Here is a 27,513-nt window from a genome sequence, read left to right as displayed (position 1 = left end):
ATGGTGGTGTCAAAGAGAAAGAATGAGAGCAAATCCAGTTGGGCAAATGCTTTGGCAAGCCCTTGGGTCCCACTTTCCAAAATTTCAGTAGCCAAAACAAATCCCATGGCCACGACCTGTGTGCAGGTAGTGGGGGCTATAGAGTTTTGTGCCAAAGACCATAAATACAGAAAGGGTGAAGAACTGAGATCATTAGTGCAATCAATTGATCACAAGGGGAATAGTAATGTGTTAGAGGGAAAGAATCGAGTTGATAATTAATTATAATGAATGCCCAAATTATATAATTATAATTAATGACACAGTGGGAAGGAGGAGGAAAGAAACCTCAGGGACTGGGAATAGAGGAAGATTTCTTTTCCCTTTTGGATGGGGTGGGTGCAGGGTTAAGAAAGAAACCTATGAGAAAAGTGGACTGGGAACAAAAGGCACTTTAATGGGTGTTTCTAAAGAGTATTTATTTCAGTCACTTTCATGTCATCTAAGAGGTCAGAGAATGAAATTCCTCTTTGATCACTTTTGGCTCTTGAGCTGTGATTTGCTTGTGTCCCAGCCAGCTCTGTGACTGAACTGCATTGATCTCTACATTTTGTGTTTACTGCAGGCACTCTGGCTGGCTGGCTTTTTTTTTTTTTTTCTTTAAAGATTTTATTTATTTATTCATGTGAGACACACAGAGAGAGACGCAGAGATATAGGCAGAGGGAGAAGCTGGCTCCCTTCAGGACTCGATCCCAGGACCTGGAGATCATGACCTGAGCCAAAGGCAGAAGCTGAACCACTGAGCACCCAGGTACCCCTTCCCATTCACTTTTTCAATGCATATGTTAATTAGATCTCAAATGGCAGTGCCCTCTAGGAAATTAAGCACCTCCCTAAGAGTGCTGGTTGGTAAGCATTGTCTTGCAGCTCCAAACCCATCCCTGGATTCTATCTATTCTTTGCTCTGGGATTCCTGCGACTGGGATTCTGCTAAGCCTAGAGGTTAGAGTTTATCTTTCCTAGAGGACTCCGGGGGTAAGTTCTCCCAAGGGTGCACTAACCTGCAGTCTGGAGGAATCGAGGAGACTCCTTCCTGACTGCTCTCTCTCATAGTGGCCCTTCATCCCAGCATTTTTAAAAATAATTTTATTTATTTATTTATTCATGAAAGACCCACAGAGAGAGGCAGAGACATAGCAGAGGAGGAAATAAGCTCCCTGCGGGGAGCCTGATCTGGGACTCGATCCCAGGACCCCAGGATCACAACCTGAGCTGAAGGCAGATGCTCAACCACTGAGCCACTCCCGGGACCCTCAGCATTTGGTTTCAGTAATGGTTGCTACCAGTTTCCAGCCTTTTCTGCCCTCCAAGGATGAGTTCGATCCTGCTGGCTCAGGGGTGTCAGGGCCAGCTGACCGATGCTCCCTCCATAGAGGTTCGAGTCTCAGCTCTGCAGGATGTTATTCCTCCGAGGTCTTGAAATGCCAGGAGCAGTAGCAAACTTCTGGTCTCAGGGTTGCACTCATATCCAGCCTAAAGCGATTGAACCTCGAGGGGCCTTAGTCAAAGAGAGTCTAAGGTTATGGTCACTTGTAGTGTTGTTCTTATGTTTTCTTTTTCTGTGCAACACTCTCCCCTTCTGCACACACACACACACAACTTATTGAAAGAGGAGTTTCAAGTGTTTAACTTAAAAACCATTTCTTCAGTGCAAATTATTCTAAACACCTGATCTAATAGACTTCTAGATTCACCAAATTATCAGGTTGCTAATAAGAGAAACTCTTTGATAGAAGGTAAAGATTAGAAAGCAAGGTGACCAATCAAATTGGAATCAATTATTCCTTATTTGGAATAATAGAGCTCGCCTACTGAGACTGCACTGGAAATTTTAAGAAGACGCTTGTAAGGGAAGACACGTGTTGATGAACACGAAAGTAATTGGCTCCTTAACATTTCAAATGAGCCTTTTATTTTCTGATTCAGAAAGATTCTAAGAGTTTAATTGTAACTTTGTCAACTTTTTAGTGTAAACCCCTAGTTAACTGGGAATCTCCTCTGTCTTCTTTTTGTATGATCCTCTGACAGTATGTACTTGTAATCACAAGTATTTACAGTAATATATCCTGGTGATATATGACCCCGGTTTAAGTAGCTACTGTTGAATTTTAGTATTTAAATTAAAACAGAAATAGTGTTCCTAGTGCTTATTTTTACCCCCTTTCCCTAGTGATTAACATACACTTCTAGGGAATGAAAAAACATATGGAAATGGAATAGGCAAAATGCAGAATTGTTGGCCTTTCTAGAATGGCAGGGGATGGAAAAGGAATGTGACTTTGCTTTTCTTTTGACTTATTAATCATTATGTGCTTTCTATGTGCCTAGAGACTTTCATAGTAGACACATCTTTATAAATGAAATAGGATGCTTCATCCTGGCGATGCTATCATGCCTCCCATGAGTTCTCTGCTGTATTTTTATTAAAGACTTGCCATAGAAATTTCATTAAAAAACCAGGGATAGGATGGTACTAATTTTTGAACAACTGAAAAATATTTGAAATAAACACTATAGAATAACAATGTAAACAAAGTTTTGGGGACAAAAACCCCTTGTTTATTCTATTATTTCTATTTTCAGAAAAAAATGTTTTTTCAAAATTAGAGGTAGAGATTGAGGGAGGGGCAGGGAGAGAAATAATCTTAAGAGACTCCATGCTCAGCATGGAGCCCAAGGCAGGACTCAATCTTATAACCCTGGGATCATGACCTGAGTTGAAATAAAGAGTTGGAGGCTAAACTGGCTGAGCCACCTAGGCGCCCCTATTTTTCAAAATAAAAGATAAATTCTAAAGCACACCATTCCTTTATTCAGTGAGACTCAAAGATTAAAATGTGTTGGATTTTTAAACAATTCTATAAGGCAGAGCTCCTTCTCTATTCTTTCTGCTTGTGTTACCCACCCAACTTCCAAAAGAAGTAAAATTACATTTTTATTTATGAGAGAATTTTAAAATTGTATCATCTATCTATCTATCTATCTATCTATCTATCTATCTATCTATCTATGTTAGAACACTTAACATGAGATCTAGCCTCTTAACAAATTTTGAGGTTGACAATACGGTATTGTTAACTATAGGTACTATGTTATGCAGAAGAATAAGTGTTTATTCGTCTGTGTAACTGAAACTTTGTCCTGGTTGAAAAATAACTTCCCATGTCCCATTCTTCATCCCCTGACAGCCACCACTGTCCTCTGCATCTATGAGTTTGACAATTTTAAATATCTTATGTAAGTGGAATCATGCCGTATTTGTCCTTTTGTGACTAGCTTATTTCATTTAGCATAATGTCTTCTAGCTTCATCTGTGTCACAAATGGCAGGATTTTTTTTTGAAGGCTCAATACTATTTCATTGTATGTATGTGCCACATTTTCTTTATCCATTCATCCATGAGTAAGCATTTAGATTGTTTCCAAATCTTGGCTATATGAATAATATCCCATACTTTGTGTTTACCAGCATTCATTAGAAGAAATATTAAAGATATTTTTCTGACAGAAGGATGACTGCAGATGGAAGCCCACCTGAATCATGAGAAGAAATGAAAACAAAAGAAAGGATAAATATAAGGGAATAACCATAAGTGGATACTGTCCATTAAAAAATAAATACTAATGTCACGTGGGGCTTAATACTAGAATATATGACAAAGTAGCATAAATTTGAGAGGAAGGGTAATTGCAGTTAAAATATTATAGAGTCTGTTATAGACTCAGTGGTATCCCTTCTGAATTCATATGTTGAAGCCCTATACAGAAATGTGGCAGGATTTGGAAATAAAGCCTTTAATGAGATAATTAAAGTTGAATAAAATTATAAGGGTGGGGACCTGATCCAACAGGACAGGTGTCCTTATGAGAAGAGGAGGGACACTAGTACGTTCTTTCTTACTATGCACTCACAGAGCAAAGGCCATGAGAGGACACACAAAAGGCAACTCTTTGCAACTCAAGGAGAGAAGCATAGTCAGAAACCAACACTGCTGGCATCTTGACCCTTGACTTCTAGATCTAAAACTGTGGGAAAATACTTTTCTGTTGTTGAAGCCATCTAGTCTGTGATAGTCCATTATGGCAGCCTGAGCAGACTAATATAGCTAACATAGTTTGTGTATTGTCTGAGACTGGATAGAAGTACTAAATTAAAATAGACTTTAAAAAAATAGACTTCAATAGATTCATAATGCAAATTATAATATCCAAGCTAACAACTAAAATAAACAAACCAATACATATATACATACATAAATACACAAACACATAAATATATAAATATAATGATGTTAATGGAAGGAGAAATATTAAATAATACTAAAACTTGGTTGCTCTCATAGAGGGCAAAAAAGTGGAAAAATGGATCAAAGAATAGATGGAATGATTTGAAAGATACCGAGATGATATATTTCAACTCAAATATATCAATATTTATATTAAAAGTAAATAATTTGAATTCATCAATTAAAGACGATGCATATCAGATTGGATTAAAAGTAAGATGCATACCTTAGGCATAAGGACACAGAAAAACTAAAACTAAAGTGATAGAACAAGATATATCATGCAAACACTATCTAAAGCGGTGGTTAGGAAGCTTTTTGTAATGGCCCATATTGTAAATATTTTTAACTTTGTGAAACACGTATGGTCTCTGTTGCATATTATTCTTTTGTTGTTGTTGCTGCAGCTCTTTGCAAATATAAAACCATTTTTTTAGTCACAGGCTATACAAAACCAGGCTGTGTGCCAGATTTGACCTTCGGCTCTGCTTTGCTGGTTGTTGGTCTATAGGAAAATTAGTGTAACTACATTAATATAAAAATAATAAAAAATCCAATGATGCAACTATTGTAAAATATAAAGGGCAACATTTTATAATAATAGAAGGTTAATTTAATAGGAAGATATAGTAATATTAAGAATGCATATAACTATTAATGTTGCCTCAAAATATAAAATGGAAAACCTGACTGAGCTAAAAGAAACATAAAAAAAATCTACATCACAGGCAAATCGTCTTAATAACTGTTAGAACAAAAGACAAATAAAAGGTCAGTAGAGATCTAGGAGACAGAACCATTAACATACTTGATCTAAAAAACATTTATAAATATCGAATCCCAAAACTGTGTAATACACGTTGTATAAAAGTATGTTGAACATTGTCAATAATTGTAAAGGGTCTGAGATTTTACTTGACATTTTTTTCTTTCGGGAGTTTTTGGTTGCAATAATTGTAGAGTCACATGTAATTGGAAGAAATAACACAGAGATTCCTTTTACATTCTTCCCAATTTAATGATAATATTTTATAAAATTATAGGATAATGTTACAGCCAAGGTATTTAAATTAATACAATTCATTGATATTATTTGGATTTTCCCAGTTTTATTTGCACTCATGTGTATGTGTTTATGTATTTTGGTCTATGCTACTTTATGACAAATGTGGATACTGGGCAGTCCATCAGCCCAGGACTGCCTTCTGTTGTACTCTTTTTTGTTGTTGTTTTTTTTAAGATTATATTTATTCATTCATGAAAGACACACAGAGAGACGCAGAGATATATGCAGAGGGAGAAGCAGGCTCCCTGTGGGGAGCTGGATTCAGGACTCGATCCCAGGACCCTGGGATCACTACCTGAGCCAAAGGCAGATGCTCAACCACTGAACCATCCAGGTGCCTCCTGTTGTACTCTTATAACCACGTCCACCTTCTCTTCCCTTTGTCTCTAACCTTGACAACCACTCCTTGACAATCTCTCCTTTATTTCTAAAATTTTGTCATTTGAAAAACAATATATAAAAACAGCTTTGTATGGATGCCTGGGTAGCTCAGTAGTTGAGCGTCTGCCTTTGGCTCAAGGTGTGATCCGAGGTCTGGGGATCGAGTCTCACGTCGGGCTCCCTACGGGGAGCTTGCTTCTCCCTCTGCCTGTGTCTCTGTCTCTCTCTCTCTGTGTCTCTCATGAATAAATAAATAAAATCTTAAAAAAAATAACAGCATTGTACAGTATGCACCTTTTGGAATAGGATTTTTTTATTCAGAATACATTCCTAGAGATTCATCTGAATTGTTGTCTGTATCAATAACTTCTCTCATGATTAATTAATTAATTGATCATTGTTATAAAATTCACACAACATGAAATCTACCCTCTTAGCATTTTTTTTTTTTGCAATTTTTTAAGTGTATAGTACGATATTAACTATAGGGACATTGTTGTACAGCAGATCTCTAGAACTTTTTCATCTTGTGTAACTGGAACTTTATATGCACTGATCAGTAGCTCCCAATTTTTCCATCTCCCCAACCTCTGGCAAGCACCATTCTACTTTCTGCATCCATGCATTTGTCTGCTTTAGACACCTCATATGAGTGGAATCATGCAAAATTTATTCTTCTGTGACTGACTTAGAGTATTATGTTGTTGAGGCTCATCCATATGGTTGTTCATGACAGTATTTCCTTCTTTTTAAAGACTGAATAATATTTCATTATGTGTATATACACATTTTCATTATTTTTTTGTCCACTGATTGATATTTGTTTCTGAATCTATGGGTTTGGTGCGGCAATGAACATGGGAATGCAAGCATCTCTTTGAGATCTTGTATTCAATTCTTTTCAACAAATACCAAAAAGTAGGATTGCTGGATCATGAAGAATCAGTTTATTTGTAGTTTTTTTGAGGAACATCCATACCATTTTCCATGGGGACTTCAAAATATTACATTGCCACCAACAGTACCATCAATTGCTCTGACTCCTCATAAACATTTGTTCTTTTCTGTTGTTTCCTTTTTAATAATGGACATCCTTACAGGTGTGTGGTGACATCTCATTATGGCTTTGATTTATAATTCACTAATGGTTAGTGGTGTTGAGCATCTTATCACATGCCCCTTGGTTGTTTGTATGTTTTTGAAGAAAAGTCAATATAAATCTCTTGCTCATTTTTAAATTGTGTTGTATTTTTTGCTCTTCAGTTGTAGGTGTTCCTTATATATTTTGGAGATTAACCTCTTATCAGATACATGATTTGCAAATATTTTCTCCCATTCCACTGGTCACCTTTCCCTATGTTGTTTCCTCTGCTATACAAAAGATTCCTAGTGTAATAGAGTCCCATTTGTAAATTTTTGCTTCAGTTGCCTGTGCTTTTGGCGTCATATCAAAGAAATCATTGCCAAGACTAACATAAAGCATTTTTCCTATGTTTTCTTCTAGGAGTTTTAGAATTTCAGGCCTTACATTTTAATTCTTTAGTTTGTTTTGAATTAGTTTTCATGCATGATGTAAGGATCAAGTTTTATTCTTTTTCATATCACTATCCAGTTTTCCCAAACCATTTGTTGAAGAGATTATCCTTTCTTTATTTCGTAGTTTGATACCCTGTTGAAGATTACTTGATTATGTATGCATGCATTTATTTGGGGGCTCTCTGTTCTGTTCTATTGTTTGATAAGTCTGTTTTTATGCAAGTACCATACCGTTTTAACTAATGTAGCTATGGGGTATGTTGCAAAATCAGGAAGTACTTGATGGGGCTTCCAGCTTTGCTCGTATTTCAGAAGATTGTTTGGTTTTGAAGTTCCATGTAGTTTTTCTATTTCTGCAAAAAATGCATTAGGATTTTGATACAGATTACATTAATTTGAAGATCACTTTGAATATATGTAGACATTTTAACAATAAGTCTTCCAATCAGCAAACACAAGATAGCTTTCATTTAAGTGTGTCTTCTTTCATTTCTTTCTGCAATATTTTGTAGTTTTCAGTGTATAGATCTTTCTCTTTAATTTTAATTTTAAATATTTTATTCTTTTTGATGCTCTTGTAAATGTTATTTTTTCTTGATATTCTTTTTTAGGTTGGTTGCTCTTGGTGTACAGATAATAAAATAATAAGAGAACAGTATTTCAATACTTCACTTTCAATAGCAGACAGAAAATCCAGACAGATGATCTTTTCAGGTCTGTCAATGTTTGCTTCATATATTGATACTCTTATGTTGGGTGAATATATATTTATAAATGATACAGCTTCATGATCAACTGATACTTTTATAATTATATAATGTCTATTATATAAATTTTCTCTTGTAATATTTTGGCTCAAAATCTACTTCATCTGACATAATTACAGCCATTTATGCTCTTTTTTGGTTGTTACCATGTAGCATTTGCATGGAACATCTTTTTCCATCCTTTCACTTTCAGGCTGTGTTTCTCCCTCGATCTAAAGTGGATCTTTTGTAGACAACACATAGTTCTTTCCATCTTGTTTTAAAATGTATTCAGTCACTTTATGTCTTCTGATTGGGGTTTAATCAATTTACACTTAAAATAGTTTTTGATAGTGAAGGACTTATGTTTGCCTGAGGGAGAGGCTCCCTAATGGCACTGGCCTCTATCTGCTATACTGCAGGTCCTCTGGACCAAGGGCATGCCACTCAACTCTCCTGGGTTCTTACTTTTCCAAGCGTCCAGAGCTCAACACTTTGAGACAGGGAAGACACAAACCAGTGTACTGCACAGCTCCTGCCCACCAGAAAGTTGGAATGTTAGATCTATGTTTCTATCTTTTTTTCCTCTCCCTAGGGAGAATCTGGAAGCTGGGATTTTTTTTTTTTGTTTGTTTCCTCCCACAATGCCACACTGAGCTGGCGGGCAGGACTATGGTGAATGAATACTATGAATTTTCTTACCAGCTTTGATGTGACTGGTTTTGCACTTACCTGGGGTCTAGGAGCCTCTTAACTGGTTTCTGGATCTCCTACAAGGGAAATTGGTTCATGTAATAATTTTGAGTCAGTGTCTTCAAGGCGGGGGGGGGCGGGGCGGAGAGGAATTTCTAGGGCTTCTTGATCTGCCACCTTGCTGACTTCATCCCAATTTCACCTTATTTTTAATCTAAAATGTCAGTGTGCTATGATTTCATGGAGGCTGGCAGAAGAAATGAGGGTCCTGAATCAGAGACACGAGTTTTTATTACCCACCTTATAGTAAGCTGCACAAGCAACGACATATTTGGTGTTAGTTCTCCAAGCTGCAGTTCATACAGGATGACTTGAAGAAGGTCATGTAATATCTGTACATGCACTGAGTTGTGTTGCAGAAGAAGACAAATGAGCTTAGAAACTTTATCTCTCACACTGAATAGAAAGCAGGCCTGCTGGCTGGTCCAGAGGGACACAGTCTTCAAAGTCTGTAAGAAAACTTGCCTTTTGTTCTGGGGGAGACACTATCTCTGTCTTCCAAAGATGATTGTTATACAAACATCCTTCAAAATATAATTCAGGATAAGGGGAGTCAGGGCCTCTGCTCTAAAGATGTACAGAAACACAAGAGACCCATAGAAAATCATCTCCCAACGATATTAGCTAACTTAGACCATATGCTGTGCTATCAAGTAAATCATAACAAAATTCAAAAGTTTGAAAATATTCATAGGCTATTGTCTGGTCACAAAGGAATTAATCTAGAAATCAATAACAAGAGTAAAAATAGATAATCTTCCAAATGTTTGAAAATTAAAGTGTGCTCTTCTAAATTGTATGTAAGTCAAAGATGAATCATAACAGCAGTTAGAAAATGTTATTTTCATTTAGCTAAAAATATTAAAACTTGTGGAATACAACTAAACAAGAGCTGAGAGGAAAACCACAGCATAAATTAACTACAAAGAAATTCTAAGAAAATAATTATTTAGGCATCCCTCTCAAGGTCCAACAGAAGCCGTAGCAAATTAAAGCTAAAAATCCTAAGAGAAAAAATAAGTAATTAGGAACATAAATCAATAAAATCCTGAAATCAAACAAATAGAAACAAACAGCAAATTAAAATGTCATTATTTGAAAAGATTTATAGAATTGATGAACACTTTAGAAATACAAATTATGAAAAGGAGAGCAGAAAACAAACATCCTTTACTACTATAAAGAATATATAGATGATATTACTATAGATTCACAGATATGAAAAGATAAGCAAATGCCATTTAAGTTAAAATGGACAAATCTTGAAATACAAACTTAAAAACATTGACATAAGATGAAACATAAAATCTCAAAGCTCCTGTTTATTAAAGAAATTGAGTTCATAATTGAAGCTACTCATATAATGCAATGCTATACAAGAATGAAAGAGTGAAATGCTGTATATAACATGGATACATTTCTTTTATATTTTAAATATTTTATTTATTTGAGACGGAGAGAGCATGATTGGGGCACGGGAGGGTGAGGAGCAGAGGGAGAGGGAGAAGCAGGCTCCCTGCTGAACAGGAAGCCTGATGATCTGGCTCAATCCCAGGACCCTGGGATCATGATCTGAGCTGAATGCTTAACCCACCGAGCCCCCCCAGGTATCCCAACATGGGTAAATTTCATAATTACATAATGACAAGGAAAAAAAGATAAATGCCTAGCCATACGAAATGTATGACACCCTATAAAGTTAAAAACCTGACAAAACTAATCTATGGTGATAGAAGTAAATGTGGTGGTTACTTTTGTGTATGGAGGAAGATTAGATGGGGGGGGGCCATAAGGAAGGTTTCCGGGAGGTGGTAATGTTCTTTACCTTTATCTAGGTGGTTAATGTGTGTGATAACCTTATAAAATTTCATCACAGTACACATTTAAGATTTGTATTCTTGGGGCACCTGGGTGGTTCAGTCAGTTAAGTATCTGACTCTTGTTCTTAGCTCAGGTCATGATCCCAGGGTCATGGGAGTGAGCCCCCTGCCCCACCACCATGCGACTCTGTACTCAGCGCAAAGTCTGCTTCAGATTCTCTCTCCCTCTGCCCCTCCCCCAGCTCATGCCTTCTTTCTCTTGTTCTCTCTCTCCCCAATAAATAAATAAGTAAATAAAATCTTAAAAAAATTTGCATTCTCTCCTGTATGTATTCTTATTTCAATAAGCATTAAAGGTAAACCAACAGCCACAAGAAATTGTGAAGAGAAAATGGCCTCATTTCTTGAAGGTAATGTCTGAGATTGCCAAAACATTGTCCTGCCCTTCTCTCTTTGTACTTTTTGCAGCAACATTGCATTAGTCTTTTGGGGAAGATTAAAAAATGGATAATCGTTATTAAACTCTACGTGCAGGATTGGATTATGTGGGTAAGGAATTAAAACACAAGTTTATTTTTAGTATTTAGGCCATCTAAATTCACTAGCTTACTTCAAGGAGGGAAAAAAAATTCTGGGTTTATGAGGAGTCTCAGTGGGGAGTGTTTATATTAGATACTTAGCACTGCAGGATGCTGTGAGTTGGAAAACATAGGCAGATCCAATTAGCAGATCCTGCACTGTGGAAACTAAACCATATTAGGCTTTTGGACAGCTTTATGTGTGAATGTGAGAACATACTCATAAGAAATGCTATGGTTTTATCCCATATAACTTCATGAGGATTTTTGTATAGGCTAGGGATTTGTGGTAAAAAATAGAGATATGTTGGCTTCTCATTGGAGGAATTCACTAATAAATTCCTTGGGAATCCTTATTTAAGGGAATAATACTGGTTTTGAAGGATGAATAACAGCATATCTGCCTGTATGAGACAAGGAAAGCGAACATATTCTTTCACTCCTACTCTCTACTCTAATGATTTGAACCCTCCGCACACTTGAAGGACTTGCATTTATATGTGTGTCAGATTAACAGAAATTGTTGCGCGTGATCAGCTGCTTTCCGATGAAACTTCTAGCCATCCATCTGACTTTTCTAAATAATGCATCGTTTTGAAAAGAGTCATTCATGATGGCAGACTATAGATTACTGCAGAAGTGTACATTTTCAAAAAGAAATATAATCTATTCATAAGCCCCAGGGCTAAAATTTAACCAATGATCTCTTTTGAGATTAGTGGAATTTGGATTGGGAACTTAGTTTCTAGAAACTTAAGCTGACGTTTCTGACCCTATTGACTACATGGAATGTTTAGGAACAATGATTCTTAAATTGGTATTTGTAGGTCTCTAGAGAATCTGAGCAAATTCCAAAAAGATTACAGAAACCAAAGCTATGGAAACTTCAAGAACTCTTTGGTGGCACTCAGATCCATTAGCAAAACCTCCTACCATTACATTTGCGCTTTTTTCCCCCCTTTTGGCTAACATGTAACCAACCTTATTGCTAATGCATATTTTCAGGCCAAAAACACATCATTTTCCAAAGGTTGTCAGTCAGGAAACCAAGCGGCTTGTGTGCATGTGTGTGCGTATGTGTGCGTGTACACATATGTGTTTATATTGCTTCTAAGTAGTGCTTTGTGTTTGGTTGAGGGCAAGAGGAGAATGCAAGCAGGAAATGGATTAGAGTAATTGGAAAAGTTGCTGATATAAATTTTGAAGAACCATTTTTCCAGAATAGTCATTCTTAGTAAATACAAGTTGTGAAAATTCCAAGTGTCAGAGCTTATGCAAATAAAACCTTTATTATTTCTGGATCAAACATCATATTCGGAGGGAAGCACTTCATTGGAAAATCATTGAGTGTTGAGGTAGCCATATTTTCATTTACTCTTCTGTAATTCCACAGAAAATATTTGTATTCATATTATAAATAAACAAAATAAAAATTATGAATGAGACATTTAATTAAAAACAGTTAAAAAGTGAAGTAATTTCTAGAAGGTATTCTTTGAAAGTAAATGTTAGGATTGGACTTCCAAAATATTTGCTTTGATAAGAGAAGCTAATGTTTCTAGTGGAAACTTGTCTGCGTTTTATTTCTCAGAATCATGAACCCTTTCAGTAGAAGGTATAGTAAGAAGTGAATGATTAAACAAAATAAAAAGAAGAAGAAGAAAAATACAGTAGATACATGCATTTTATTTTTCTAAAAAGATATTTTTACCAGCATTTCTCCACACTCAGCTGGAACAGATATCCATTTTCAAAATACCATCCTCTTAGACCCTTTGTGATTTTTTTGATTTCAGAATCCAAAGGAGTAAGTCCTATTACCTAAGGAATCCTCTTTCTCCCCACAGAAAACTTATTTTAAAAACTGTCAGTAAGTCTTCCTCAGGTTTGTTATTTATTCCAGAACTGGCCCATGAACCAATTAAAAGTTTAAAGAGCTATTGAATCTGCAATATCCAAAACACCTGAGATTCAACCTGCAGAAAGTAGTTTTCTTAGGGAGGAAATAATTGGAAAAATGTTCCATATGCTACCGCCTGGTTTTTATTGGTTTAACATGTAGATTTCCATAGACTTTTTGGAACACAGTGAGGGCACATTTTTTTTTTTTTTTGAAAGCAGGAGGGTTTTGTTTGCCAGGTGAATATTTCAGAGCTCTCACAGCGCTGATAGAAAACAGCTTTAGATTTGGATGGGAGCAGTCCGTGTGAGAGGTTATGATGAAATCACAGAGAGGGGCTTTCTGTGACAGCGCTGATTTATACAGAACTTTAGAGATGATTATATAATCTGTTGTCAACAATTGATTCTGCAATTGTCAACCTAGCAATTTTTAAGGAGGAAGGATGATGACATAGGGTGAAACTTCTGATTTTGAAAAATGCATACTGCCAAATAACACTGACAAAGGAATTTTTATTTTATTGCGTGCTGTTTACAAAGGAAAAAATAATAAAATTTTAACAATTATTAAACTCTGAGGAACTCAGTAAACCAAATCTTACCTTACAGGTTCACCACAACCACCCTATTATCGCTCTTAGCACTCAACTCTGAGTCATCCTTGCTCTTTTTACTTTTTTTTTCTTCTTCATTGTTTATCCCCCTTCTAAAACTCTATAGTAGTTAATTTATAATGTTCATTGTTTATTTCCCATCTCCCCCTACTCGATGGGGTAGTGATCTTTCTTGTGTTCACTGATGTAGCTCGTGCTTAGATTGATGTTTAGTACATAGCGATGCTCAATTAATACTGTTGAAATCAAAGTGATTTTTATATTTGTGTTGAGAGAGATAAATAGTATTTATTGAGTCATTCCTATGTGCCAGGTACTATACTGAGTCCTTGCTCTAGGTCTATTCTCTCATTTAACTCTCACAGATAACCTCATGTAGACATTGAGAGACCGCGATTGCCCTCCTTTTAGAGATGAGAAGACTGAGGTTCAATGAGTTGAAGTGAGGATTGAATGGCCAGTGAGAAGCAGAATCAGAATTAGAAGTTTGTCTAATGCCAGAGTTTCTCTTTTTCACCATGAAGTACCCTCCTTTAGGTAATATTTCATTCTCTCCGGTGCTTGAATTTAAACAGATAAATGACAATTCTAACTGGTCTTAGAGGACTTCCAAATTCTAATGAGCAATTTTAGCAATTTAACAAATTTCTCAGTGGAAAATGGGCATTCCATGACAATAGATTTATACTTTTGGCTTTTGTTTGCTAGGTCTGAGTATGGAATGTTGGAAATTCTACTTGGGGAACACCCACAGAGCTGGGAGGTTGTCATCAATTGTCTTGGCTTGGCCAGGATCTACTCTTTCAAAGACCAAGATCAAGAGAAATACAGGCTGGTGACTGGTACTAGAGTCACTCCAGAGTCCTTTTCTCAGAGTTCTGCTTGTGTGGACTGACATCAAATTCTCTCCAGTAATAGGCTAAGAATGATTCTTTTTTTTTTTTTTTTTAACTTTCACAGTTATGTTGAATGGTTAGTAAAGAGAGCCAAAAATGAAAGGCTCAGATTTATATGTGATCTAGGGAAGCGCTGAGTGCTAATCTTTGGTCAGTTTATGTTATGGGTAGCATAGCTTTTAGGGCAAGCAAAATTAGAGAAAATAATTCTTAATTTCAATTTTGATTTGTCCATCAAATGCAGTTACTCCTAGACTTTATCAATCTTTACCTGGACAAGTGAGGAGCAAATTTGTTAATAACTCATTAATTTGGTCATTATCAAGGTTATAAACCAAGAAACTGAAGCAGTGAAATTAATTATAAAACAGCAAATCCAAGTAGGATTGTGAATTGCCTGGTTTTAGACCTTGATTGTAACTTAGAGATCTTTACTTTCATTTCTAATGTGTACTTAGATTTTTATTGCAGCAATCCAATTTACTTAATGGAAGACAAAATGTCTATTCCACTGTCATACTAAAAAAAAACTGACTAATGCGTGATGGCAAAACTATTGGGATGATTCAGTACCATAAACTGTGAAATCATATGTGAACGTAGCATATTCTGATCTTTTTTTTTGTTGTTGTTCTGATCTTTCTAGAAGAAAAGATATCCATACATTTGTAATGTCAATAACAACATAACAACTCTTCTTCACAGAACTATTCTCGGATATACTATGAAGTCACGATGAATGACCAATAACTCTTATATCAGACCAAAGGGGATTTTTTTTCTTTTTCTTTTTCTTTTTTTATTTACATATTTTTTTAAATGGAGTTCAATTTGCCAACATATAGCATAACACCCAGTGCTCATCCCATCAAGTGTCCCCCTCAGTGCCCGTCACCCAGTCACCCCCACTGCCCGCCCACCTCACTTTCCACCACCCCTTGTTCATTTCCCAAGGGGGATTTTTAAAAATCCTTAATAACATGGAGAGTAATTAAGACATAATTGGCTTCTGCCTATGGAAAAAATGCATAATATCTACCTTGAAGAAAGGCAATACTTAGCATTAGAATACATTTTAATTATTTTATTACATAGCATCTAGTAACTTTTAAGAGGGAAGAATATTTACAAAGACTTTATTTGCTGTAGTGTGATCTCCCAGGACGTAATACTATCAGCTGAGTCATATTTTACCTTTCGCTTCTGGTTTTTCCTTTCTGTCCTTTCTACGCATGTGTGTGTGCTCTGAAACATACAAGCCTCTGATTGATTTTTAAATCATTTAAAACTATTTTTCAATCCATTTGAATTTTTGCTTATAATTATTAATAGGTAAAGATTTTCCATAACAATATCAACCTCATCTGTGTTTAGATTGGCTTTTTTGTTTTGTTTTGTTTTCTTAGTCAAAAAGATAAAAGTTTTCTAGCTAGGGCATAGGGGATGGCCTACATTCCTTAGAATGTCCAGGGAATTTGTCACTACTCATGAATGTTAAATAACGATCAGAAGCCATTGTCTAAACTATGCAAAGCCTTTGTGACTCTCTTCTAGGATTTCTTAGACCCAAAAAGCTCTCTGGCTCAAACACATCTAAGATTGTTCCAGAAATTTTGGGACATGCTCTGAATATACAATGAGATACTTCTCAAGTACAATCTACCCCACCTTAACAGAAGCAAATGCAGACTTTTAGTATACCTGTGATCGATTTAGGGTAGTAACATGGCAAAGGCTCGGGACTCAGTCCAAACTGGGTTTACATTTTAATTCAGCTACTTACGAGCAATGTGACTGTGAGCAAGTAACCCTCCTCACCAAGCCTTAGTTTCTTTATGTGTAAGAAGGAGGATTACAGCACTTACCGTTTTGTGTTGTAAAGAGTAAATGAATGATGCCTTCATTTATTCACGCAATATTATTTATTGAGAGCCCACCTTGTGTTGGTGGATGCCCTTCCTGGCTCATGGGTGTAGTGTTGGACCCTCTCTTCTCTGAGCTTCAAGCAGAGTGCATGAAATTACCTATCAGAGAAAATAGTATATCGTAAGTGTCTAGTAAATATTACCCATGGTAAGTACCTTAGGCCTTCACACACATAGATAACTGCATGCACATCTAACAGCACAATGTTGTCATATAATTGCTTCTCTGAGAATACAAACAAATGTAAAAGATAAAGGAAAATTTAATCTCAAAAGATACAAAGGAGAGCCCTAGCAGCTCAGGATTGGTAATACGATTAACCATCAGAAACGGGGGGAAATGATGAGTGAGAACTGTGGAGTAGTTCCATGTAAGCTTTTGATATATTTGAGTTAACCCTCCTCTGTTCCCTCTCTTCCTTCCCCATCCTCCTCAGGCTCCAGAGACAAGGAAATCTATTTGTTCTGGTTCACTTCATGGCTATTCTAATAACCTGCAATTAGTTAGGAAGATAATTTTGAAATAAATCCGATGAACAGATTTACTTATAGGGCCTATTACACTCAAATCATAACCAGATGGAATTTCAAAATCTGATCAACTTGATGCATTGGCAGCGGGAGTGGAGTCAATATATCTGAATCCTGGAGCTATCACAAAAGATTTAGAGTGTCACCCTCACTAAAAAAGAGAGATGCCAAATGATATGAAACTCCAAAGAGAAATCACACAGAAAGGGTGAGATGTGGAGGTTTTGGAAGAATAGGAACGCAGATGCTCACTTTGGCTATTTTCCATGACACGATATAAAAAGAGGCCGCAAAACTGAAGTGTGATTTGGAGGGAGACTTAGGTGTTGGAAGCCACCCCCAGGAGTTCAAGGACAAAAGACCACATATGACTTCTTGATACTTGGAAGAAAAAAAATACATATTCCTAAGACACGGGAAGAAAAGAAAGAATTTCAGGGCAAGCCAATGAATGAATAGAATATCGAATAAACTTTTTTTGGCTACTATTTCCTTAGCTATGCCATTTGAATTAATATAAATGGATATGGGCAGATACACAAATGAGGGAAGAAGCAAGGAGAGTAGATCTAAAATATGATTATTCTTTGTGGTTTTACTTTCTCTTATGTTTTACTATCCTTCTCCTCACGCATGCCTGTGTGTAACTATTGTGTAGGAAAATAAAGGAATTTTGATGCTGAGACATTTGAGACTCCAATGATCACCCGTTTCAAAGTTCTTAGTGATAGAGAAGGGATGGTCAAGGAAGTGAGTTGATTTGTCTAAGGTCACCCAGCAGACAGTGGCAGAGCTGGAGTGCGGGTGTGTGGACTCTTGTGTTCTGTCTGCAAAATTTTTACTTATCATTGTTTATTCTGAGGCTCAACTTCTGGGAAACTCAACCATTAGATAATCTAGGTTTTCTTAGAGAAGCATCCATTTCATTAAGAATTTCAAGTTAATTAGCATAGAAATGCACATATTTTCATCTTTTAAATATAATGAGCTCATTGTTAATTATCTCATTTTAAATTTGGAATATACTACTCATCATGTCTTATGATTTGATTGGCCCTAGGTTTTAAGTCTGTTTTTTATAATCAGCTCTAAAAATCTAGTTTAACATCCTTGCCATATTTCTTCCCTCTTCTGTCTTCATCATTTTGTCTACTTTAGTTTTTTCCCCCTTCTTTGAATGTTTATTTCATTTATTCTTATTCTTCTGTTAATATTAAGAAGCATTTAAGGGTATACGTTTGCCCCTGGTTACAACTTTGGTTACATTGCATATGTTTAAACATGTGTCAGACACTTGTATTTATATTATTATTATATTTATTTAAATATATGATGTTTTAAAAATAAGTTAAGATTACTAAAAAATAAAAATGAAAAATAAATAAAAGTAAGCTAAAATTACTTACAAAATTTGTACCTTTATTAATTTATCCTTTTAAAAAAAAGATTTTATTTATTTATTCATGAGAGACAAAGAGAGAGAGAGAGAGGCAGAGTCACAGGCAGAGGGAGAAGCAGGCTCTCTGCAGGGAGCCGATGTGGGACTTGATCCCAGGACCCCGGGATCAGGACATGAGCTGAAGGCAGACCCTCAACCACTGAGCCACCCAGGTGCCCCTAATTTATTCTTTTTTTTTTAAATTTACTTTCTATTTTGTAACAGTACATTTTTCTGTATTTACGGTTCATTAAATCATATTTCAAAAGAGAGTAACCTACTTTGATTTATTTACTGCATTTTACCTGCAGTTTCAGTAGGTCTCATAATAAGTTTGTTCCCTCTGTTTCCTTTTTAGTATTTGTATAGTAAATCATTGAGCACCATTTTATTTTTGACACTTAAGGGTCCTTTGGTTTTGCAATGCACAGTCATTTGCACAGCAGGACATCACTATGCTGCAATGCTTTGTTTGCTTTATCTTCTTTGATCAAGTATAAAATATTGCTAGTATACTTTTTCCTAAACACTGATACCCTATGTATTTCTAATTTTCCAATCCAATCTTTCTTTTAAACTTCTTTTATCCCCAGAAAGGCAAGACATTTCTATCCCCCAAACTTCCCACATATGATCCCTGGTCTTTTATTTATCTTTGTATTTCTAAAACTTTCCAATTTTTTTTTTTCAGTGTCTAGGTTAAAACTTGGTTAGCGATGGCTCAAATCTCAAACACATGTTTCGTTTGGCACTCTTCAGTGCTTTTTTTGATAGTTGGATTCCGGGTGTATTAAAAGAAATTGCAACGTTATGTATAGATTTCTGGCTTCTCTTGAAATTTGTTGATCTGGCTCATATTGCCTGATAATGAAGAGGAGCTTCTGCTGTTTTGGGATAGCGTGGTCCACACCACACCTATTCGCGAAGGTTGGACCTCTGTTTATCGGCCTTGGTCCCCAAGCCCTGTGGTCACTTAAAATTATGATCACTAATCTAGAGATTTCCACCTGGATTATTATTAAAATATTTATTTTACATAAGGTGTTTTTAAAAAAAGTTTAAATATTTCAAATTTACACATATGCCAGTAAACCATATTTAATATTCACTATCAGCATTTTTATGACCTATTTTAAAGTTATGTTTGGTTAATCTGCAGCTGTTAAAATACTGTTTTTTTTCAAGCTACATGCATGTTAGCGTTATGTCTTCTGAGTTCTTGCTTACTTGTAAATATCTTGTGATATCTATATTGTAAATATCTGCTTTCTTGCGGCTTGCACTTATAAAAGACAACTTTAGTGAAGAATGCCATTTGGGGATAATTTTTTTATTGTCTTAAAGCTCTAGAAATTGATCTGTTATTTTTCTGCCACTCATCTTTTTAAAGAAGGACTAAACTGATTTTTATGAAATTAAGAAATATTCAGATGCTTTTGTTATTTTTTCTTTACCATCCAAACTCCATTTTTTCTGGATATACCACAACATGAGTCTATAGGATTTTTTCTGGGTTCAAAGGTTACTGAGACTTTCTGATCTTTATGTCGGTCATTTATTTAGCATAGGAAATTGTATTTCATTAAATCTTTCATTATTGCTTCTGCTTTAGACATTGTGCATTCATTCACAGTAACTTTATTAATTTCTGGTTGCATTGTCATTTTTCTGTCTTTCATAATTATGAATTTTTACTTATTGCTTACTTTCCTTGTGTTATTTTTCCTTTGGCTTATTGAGAAGTGTATCTAGCTTGCTCTACATGTTAGGGTTTTATTTATATTTTTTGTCAATTTTGTTTTTTTGTTACCTTCAATATGTACTTTATTACTACCTTTATAATCTTATTTTACTTTCTTTAATAGATTGCAGATCTTTTAAAATGTCAGATTTTTAAAATTTTTTAAAAAATATTTTATGTATTTATTTATGAGAGACAGAGAGAGAGAGAAAGAGGCAGAGACACAGGCAGAGGGAGAAGCAGGCTCACTGCGAGGAGGCCCATGTGGGAATTGATCCCGAGATCCCATGATCACAACCTGAGCCAAAGACAGACACTCTACCACTGAGCCACCCATGCACCCTAAAATGTCATATTTTTAAAAACAGCATTTTGAGGTTTTTTTGCCCCTGTTTTCCATGGGCCTCATCTTCATGTTTTTGTGTTTTTTGAGAATGCCTTATTTTCTGTTTCCCTGGTTGCTCAGCTAGTTACTCTTTAGAAAGAGGTACTTTTTTTCTTGTTCTTGCAATATTTTCCAAGACCCATATGGTTTTCTTTTTCTCACTGTTACCTGAATGAGTGGAGATCTCTCCAGAACTAGTGTTTTCCACAGACAGGCTGTATTGACTGCTCCTGTTCTTCACGTATGTCCTAGGCATTTATTCCAACACCATCATTGCGTTATTGTGCACAGTCCCCAGCCCTCTCTTCAGACTCTTAATATCTTATCTGGCTATAACCATTACATTGAAAAGCAATGGAGGGATCCCTGGGTGGCTCAGCGGTTTGGCGCCTGCCTTTGGCCCAGGGCGTCGGGCTCCCGGTGCATGGAGCCTGCTTCTCCCTCTGCTTGTGTCTCTGCGCCTCTCTCTGTGTGTGACTATCATAAATAAAAAATTTTAAAAAATCAATGGAATATATTATAATCACTATGTTTTTGGATTTATTAATGCTTTTCCTGCCCTCTACAATATTTTACTCAGGGGTTCCATTTTCCAAAATGGGATCAAGCACTCTCATCCCTACATGCCTCTCATTCCTTTAAGCTTTAATTTCTAAAAGGATGAAGAAAGTAGCGTGTGTGTGTGTGTGTGTGTGTGTGTGTTTGTGTGTGTGTGTGTACGCATGGGTTAGGTTATTGTGGTAAAAGGGTTGGATTGAGGCTGAGTGAGGATGGCACTCTAGAGTAATCAAAATGTGACATCTATTTAGTAGTGGGGCAAGTGCTGTTTCCTTGTCGATATGTATCTTGTGTAGCCTGATTCAGAGGGCAGAGTTACAAGGTAGCTAAATGTTCTTCCCACCTTCCTTGAAGTTTAATCCATCTGGTTCATGTTGTATAGAAACTATTCTGGATTGTGGATTGACTGTCCTAATTTTCATTTGGGGTTTTGCATTTTTCTAAGTCTTCATAGGCAGTGTTTTGGGAAGTTGGGAGAAGCTGCCTTCAGGGTGACCAGCCTGTATTTGTTTTTTATTTGAAACTCTTCTCAAATGACACTTTAAAACAGCTTGATGAGCTTGTTTATCATCCCATACAGGTAGAAGGGCTAAGTAGAAGCAAGTGGGGACTGTTGCCAGAAACAGACACGTGAAAGTTTTGACACTATGGCAAGATAATTATGAATAACAGTGGGAACACAAAAGTACATTGAAAAATATTTTTAGACTTCAATAAGGATTTTAAAATCAATCTGCCATTAAGAATATATTAAATTACATTAAAAATTGTTTCAAATTTGGTTATGTGATGTACATAATATTTTGGTTATAAAAAGGAAAACTTATTTAAAAAATTATTGATACTTGAAGAGACTCAATTTTATTGTCTATTCACTCGAGTAGAATAACCAGTTCCTCAATATTTTTCATTACATTAGATATTATCATGCATTTTCTGTGCATATACATGCATGTATACGTACTTGCCTTTGACTATTTGTTGTCACATTTTAGTTTTGGAGGAACTATGACTGGTAATTAAGATCTTATACATAGAGATAAAAACATAACACCACTGCCCAATAATGAAATGAGAGCACATATAATATGCTCTTTACTTAGTATTTTCCCCTATCACCTGAAGTTTTACTTTTTTTCTTTTTACGATTTCCAGACAGCCTGAAGTCTGCTCAGCCCCCCACCTCCCACCCCCCCAAACTAGTTCTTTTAAAGCTATGTGAAGATCTGGCAGTTGCTGTGGTTTCCAACCACCCACTTTTATGCCTCATTGTTTGAGGCTATCTAGCAGTGACTCTTTAAAAGTTATGATCTGCCTCATTTCAACTTGCTTTACAATAGCTGCCAGGGCTTCTTGCTTTCATCTATGTTATGCATATGGTCAAATATTTTATGGACAATCCAAGGCCAAGCACTGCCACAGCATTCTTTTACCTGGGCTCTTTGACAACTATGTGGAGAATGGATTATTAAAGAGCAACAATACTTTGGGAAGCTTCACACTGAGTTTTAGACCCATGCGACATCAAGGCCCAGGTCTCATTCAGTTGTGCAAGGGATTGTCTCAAGTCCCTTTGTGATGAAGACAATTTCCATTAAATACAATGGAAATCCATCTGTGTATGTGTGTGTACACATACATGGAGATTGAGAGACAAAAAAAAAAAAAAAGAGAGAGTGAGAAATGAATGAGAGTCTCTAGATGAATTGGGCATATTTCAACACTACCCGGGCATTTTAAAAAGATTAGTTTTTGAAATAACTAATGGACAATTTGTGATTTCATAGAATCTGCAGAGTACTGAGTTTTAGCATTCCATATTAATTCAAGTTATAAATATCATAATCTATTTATTGAAATGTTTTAACTCTATTATCTTACAATAAATTCTTACTACTTTTTATCGTGTAATGGCAGCGCATCATTTCCAGCCTTTCTCTGTAATGCTGCAGCTGTAAGCTGTAAACATAGCACCTCCATAGGTGTTCCATGCCAGATTTCATAGTCTTTTAGGAAAAAAAAAATTGGACAGGATTTTACCTAATGATCTATGCCTGCGAGCTATGATTCTTTGTCAAGAATTCATTATCTTTAATGACGGGATAGGTATCCAAATAAATAAATACAATCTAAATTATATCAGGTTCAAAGAGGCCTCGAGGATAGTTTTGTTAAGAGGTAATTCCAAGATTCTGTCTAATTTATAACAAAGTAAGTAAAGATGATCTTTCATCAGAGGTATCAAGGTTGAAGTTGAAGAATTATATTTTGAGAAGAAAAATCTATCCTCCACAGTTCCTTTCCTTTTTACTTGATTGCTTCAACAATAATATGATTCTCCATTTACTGAGGATGATTTTGTTTATAACAATGCTTCAGAATGGAACTGGAGACAAAGTCCTCAGTAAATTTGTTTGTGTGGATTACAGAGTAGATTAGAAGTACGTGTGTATCTTTGTACCTTGACCCCTGATTCACTCCTCAAATGTCTTTTAGAAAGGGATAAATGCCCATATATTTTCAAGGACCAGTACACCTGGGGAATTAGGTCATCCTGATCGCGAAATAAAAAGCAAATTAAGATAGGACATCCTCAAGGGGACCCTGGAAGGCTTCTTTAGTAAAATAATGCTTCCAACATCCTGATCACCCTACCAGCAATCCCACCAATTAGAAAATAGTTTTAGTATTAAGAATCTTTTAAGAATAAAAACACCTCTAGCGATGAATTCAATCCTCAGTGGCATGAAAAAGAATGGCCTTTCTTTTCCTTTTGTGAACCTCGCTCACTCGGAGGGTGGGCTATCAATCGGGACACCTCTTCCATGCCACAGAGTGGGGACTTGGTCTTTACCGATTCATCATAGGCCCATTCTACTGAACCTGGGGACTGTTTAGTCTGGTGAGATAATCCAAGCCGACTCAATCAAGGCCCCCTTTGAGGGGAAAGATATGCATGCTTTAAGAAAAAGGGTCCTTATCTTCCTGTGATTGTAGGTATGAAGTATATACAGTTATAGCTTTCCGGATCCATTTTTGCTCTTCATGGACAAAACCCACCTAAAAATAAATGATACATATGAAAAATAGGTGTGAGATTCCTAATGACGTCATTTGAAATCCTACATCCAGTTGTGTCTAAAGACTAGTTTATAACCACTTAGTTTTCTAAGTGAAAGCAGCCAATAAATTATCTTTTTGCTTAAACTAGTTGATCAGGGAATTCACTATTTGAAAAGAAAAGAGTTCTTACTACTATAGGTATTTAATCCCCAAAAGTTAGCTAAATGCTGGCTCAGATCCAAAGAGTTTCCATGATTGGAAAGACTGGAAGAGTTGGAGGGAGAGGTTAATTGGAGCATACATTATTGTCAGGGAGGGCGTTTCTGGAGAGGCCATTGCATTGGGAACCCTGAAGACATTAGGCTAGGATATGGAGACACTCCTTGGATTTGGGGTGCCAGGAGGAAGAGAAGACATGCAGCAACGAGGGGTGAGAGGTGTGAAAATCTAACTTTGCTATAACCAACATGTTGCTAGAAAGAGCTCCAGGGAAATTTTATGTTTTGCTATCACTGCATTTTAGATACTTTCAAGCCATAAATGAGCCTTCATAGCTTGTGCATTTAGAGTTCAATATTTCTCTGACTTGAAAATAGTAAAATCAGGAATGAAAAGAATGTCCACTGTGACGCTGTGCTCCAGAATTTTTTTTGTTGTTTTAACTTCCTCGAAACTTAAGCAATTTTGGCAAAGCAAGTGCATAAATTCTGTTGGCTTTCCCACTCAATAAAACGAAACCTTTGGTATTGCAATCAATACTGACAGATTTCTTACATCTGAAGACATATTTAGATGAGAAAGTCCTTCGGTGGAAGGTCTTGTGTCTCCACAGTTCTGAGATAACTTAATTTCAGTAATGAGATTTAGGTGTTTCTCTCATGTAAGTTGTTACCTTTATCTTATCAATATTCTGAAGCCAAACTCACATTGGTTTCTTTCCCCGTATATAAGCTGGTGAAAACCAGAAAGGTAATTTTTTTTCTTTAATTATAAGAAATTCCAAAAAGTATGTGTAGCCATTCAATATCTAGTTTTTGTTACTCTACACTACGTGTGGTGCCTCTAATTGGCTGGACAATAAGCACAGTACATCACTTCTTAGGGTGTCGATAAATGGGCAGATTGAAGCAGGGGCTGAGATTTCAAAGGGAGTATTAGCATTTGTGGGAAAACTGTGAGGGAGTGGAAGATAATTAAACCAGAGCTAATAGCAACAGACTTGAATTTCAGAGGGCCACCTGGATAGCTTGTTCTCAGTCACTTCTTCTCATGTTTCATTTTCCTCATTTGAACAAGTCAACCGTCATTAAAATTTTTCACAACATCTGAGGCAAATCATTGCATTAATTCATTTGTAAGGTGTTCAGAAACCACATATTTTGCTTTTAGCATTGAAAACATTTGGCTTCCACCATCCTTTTCTTTTCTTCTGTTTTCTTTTTCTTCCTTTTCTCCTTTTCTTTCTTTCTTCCTTTCTTTCTTCTTTTCTCTTTCTTTCTTTCTTTCTTTCTTTCTTTCTTTCTTTCTTTTTCTTTCTCTTTCTCCTTTTTTTTTTTTTTTTAAGTTGAAATAGTCTGGGAATCATTAAATGCCAAATGCTTTCATCAGGCCCATAAACAATACAAGATTCCATAGTAAATGCAGTTATTTCTTGGGAAGTTTCAACAAAACACATTTTCACTCATTCAAAGCTAGGGTGAATAAATCTTGAGGTCTTTTAAGAAAGGCGCACTTGAGACCCTAGGAGGCTGACACAGTACTGGATTTCACACAAAAAGATCACAAAAGCTATCCTGCAGACTCGGTAAATTCTGGAGGTTCTTGGAAGATTTGCCGTTGTGTGTGTCTCAGTATTGGGGCCCTTCCTCTCTAACTCACTGTGTATCTCTTGACCTAGTAACTTGGATATAATATGAAAGCAGAAAATAAGCTTTTGAGAAGCCACTTACTTTTAGTGAAACAGAGTAAGACTGAGATCAGGTTAACATCTAAGGGAAAAGCCAAATTGTTATATCATTTTTCCTCAATGTCTTATGATTTTAGTCATATTTTTTTCCTACCAAATATTATTTCTCTTCTGTATTTGTGGCTTATCCTATATTGTGATTACGTTGGACTTTACTATGCAAATTAGTGCTCTTGAAAAAATTTACCTGCTGGGATATGACTTAATTATGGGCATGATTAGATATCATAAAATCACAATAGCTATAGAATTTAGAAAGTAAATACCAGTAAACAAGTTATTGCCAGTATATATGCTGATGTGGCTCACAGCAGAGAAAGGTACCCTCAGAAATGAATTCTCCACAGTGTTCTTTTCTAGCGAGTGGAGACCAAAAGCTTTACTGAGTCTCTGCTGGTGGAGTCTCTGTTCATCTCCTTAATTCACAGAAATAATAAACTTGAGATAATAGAAACATGATGGCATGCAACACAGATGGAAGGCCAGTAGTTTTCACCACATTATAACCCAAAGACCACCTGTCTCAATAAAATATGGGGTACTTGTTAAAAATTTAGATTTCTTGTCATCATTTTGAACCATTTGATTTGATGCCTCTAGTGGTTGGTGCCAGGAATCTGTATTTAATAGGGTTTCCCCATGTGATTCTGATTGCTCTTAAGGTTTAAGAGCTACCGGTGTGTTTGGCGAATAAAGTTATCAAGTTTGGTTGGAATTACCACGTCTTTTTTTTAAAGTTTTTATTTAAATTCCAGTTAGTTAAAATACAGTGTACTATTAGTTTCAGGTGTACATTATAGTGATTCAACAGTTCCGTAAGCTTAGATTCACTTGCTTATGTACACTCACATACACTTACTCGGTGCTCATCACAAGTGCTCTCCTTCATCCCCATCACCTATTTCCCCCCACCTCTTCTAGAATTTCCACCTCTTTGAGATGAGGAAGGAGTCATTTAGAGTGCAGCTGGCCTAAAAGAGCCATGGTTCAGTCACTTGTTCAGACATGTTCTTGAATGGTATAGCTCTGGCTTTCTTCTGGGGTAGCAGGGCGAACCTATGAGGCACTAGCCCAAAAAGGACACCAGTGACTATGCCCATAGTCATTTCTCAGAAGTGCTTTAGAGCTTTTTTTCTCTCAGGGATAAATTGGTGGCAAGTATAGCACAGGCTGATCTACATAATTAGGAAGCCCCAGACAACATAGAAACAGAGTTTAAGATGATAGATGTTCAGGATTGTTCCCTAAATAGTCTACCAGAAGACACAAAAGTGCTATATCCAACTAA

General features: G+C 36.1%; 1 long non-coding RNA gene across 3 annotated transcripts in view; it reads left to right on the top strand.

Moving 5' to 3' along the window:
• The first annotated feature begins 684 nt into the window (after positions 1-684).
• The window catches only part of LOC140597428 (uncharacterized), a 49,024-nt gene continuing 22,195 nt past the window's right edge, over positions 685-27,513 (top strand). For 2 of the 3 annotated variants that reach the window (XR_011999247.1, XR_011999250.1), the window contains exon 1: positions 685-792. This is a non-coding gene — a long non-coding RNA (uncharacterized lncRNA). Of the gene's footprint in view, positions 793-7,951; positions 8,024-27,513 lie in introns of those variants that run through there. The other variant, XR_011999249.1, reaches the window with a different exon arrangement.

Source organism: Vulpes vulpes, unplaced genomic scaffold (assembly GCF_048418805.1).
Source record: "Vulpes vulpes isolate BD-2025 unplaced genomic scaffold, VulVul3 u000000739, whole genome shotgun sequence".
In the NCBI taxonomy this organism is placed as follows: domain Eukaryota; kingdom Metazoa; phylum Chordata; class Mammalia; order Carnivora; family Canidae; genus Vulpes; species Vulpes vulpes.
Note: the sequence above shows the minus strand (reverse complement) of the source record. Positions and strands in the feature narration are given on the sequence as shown.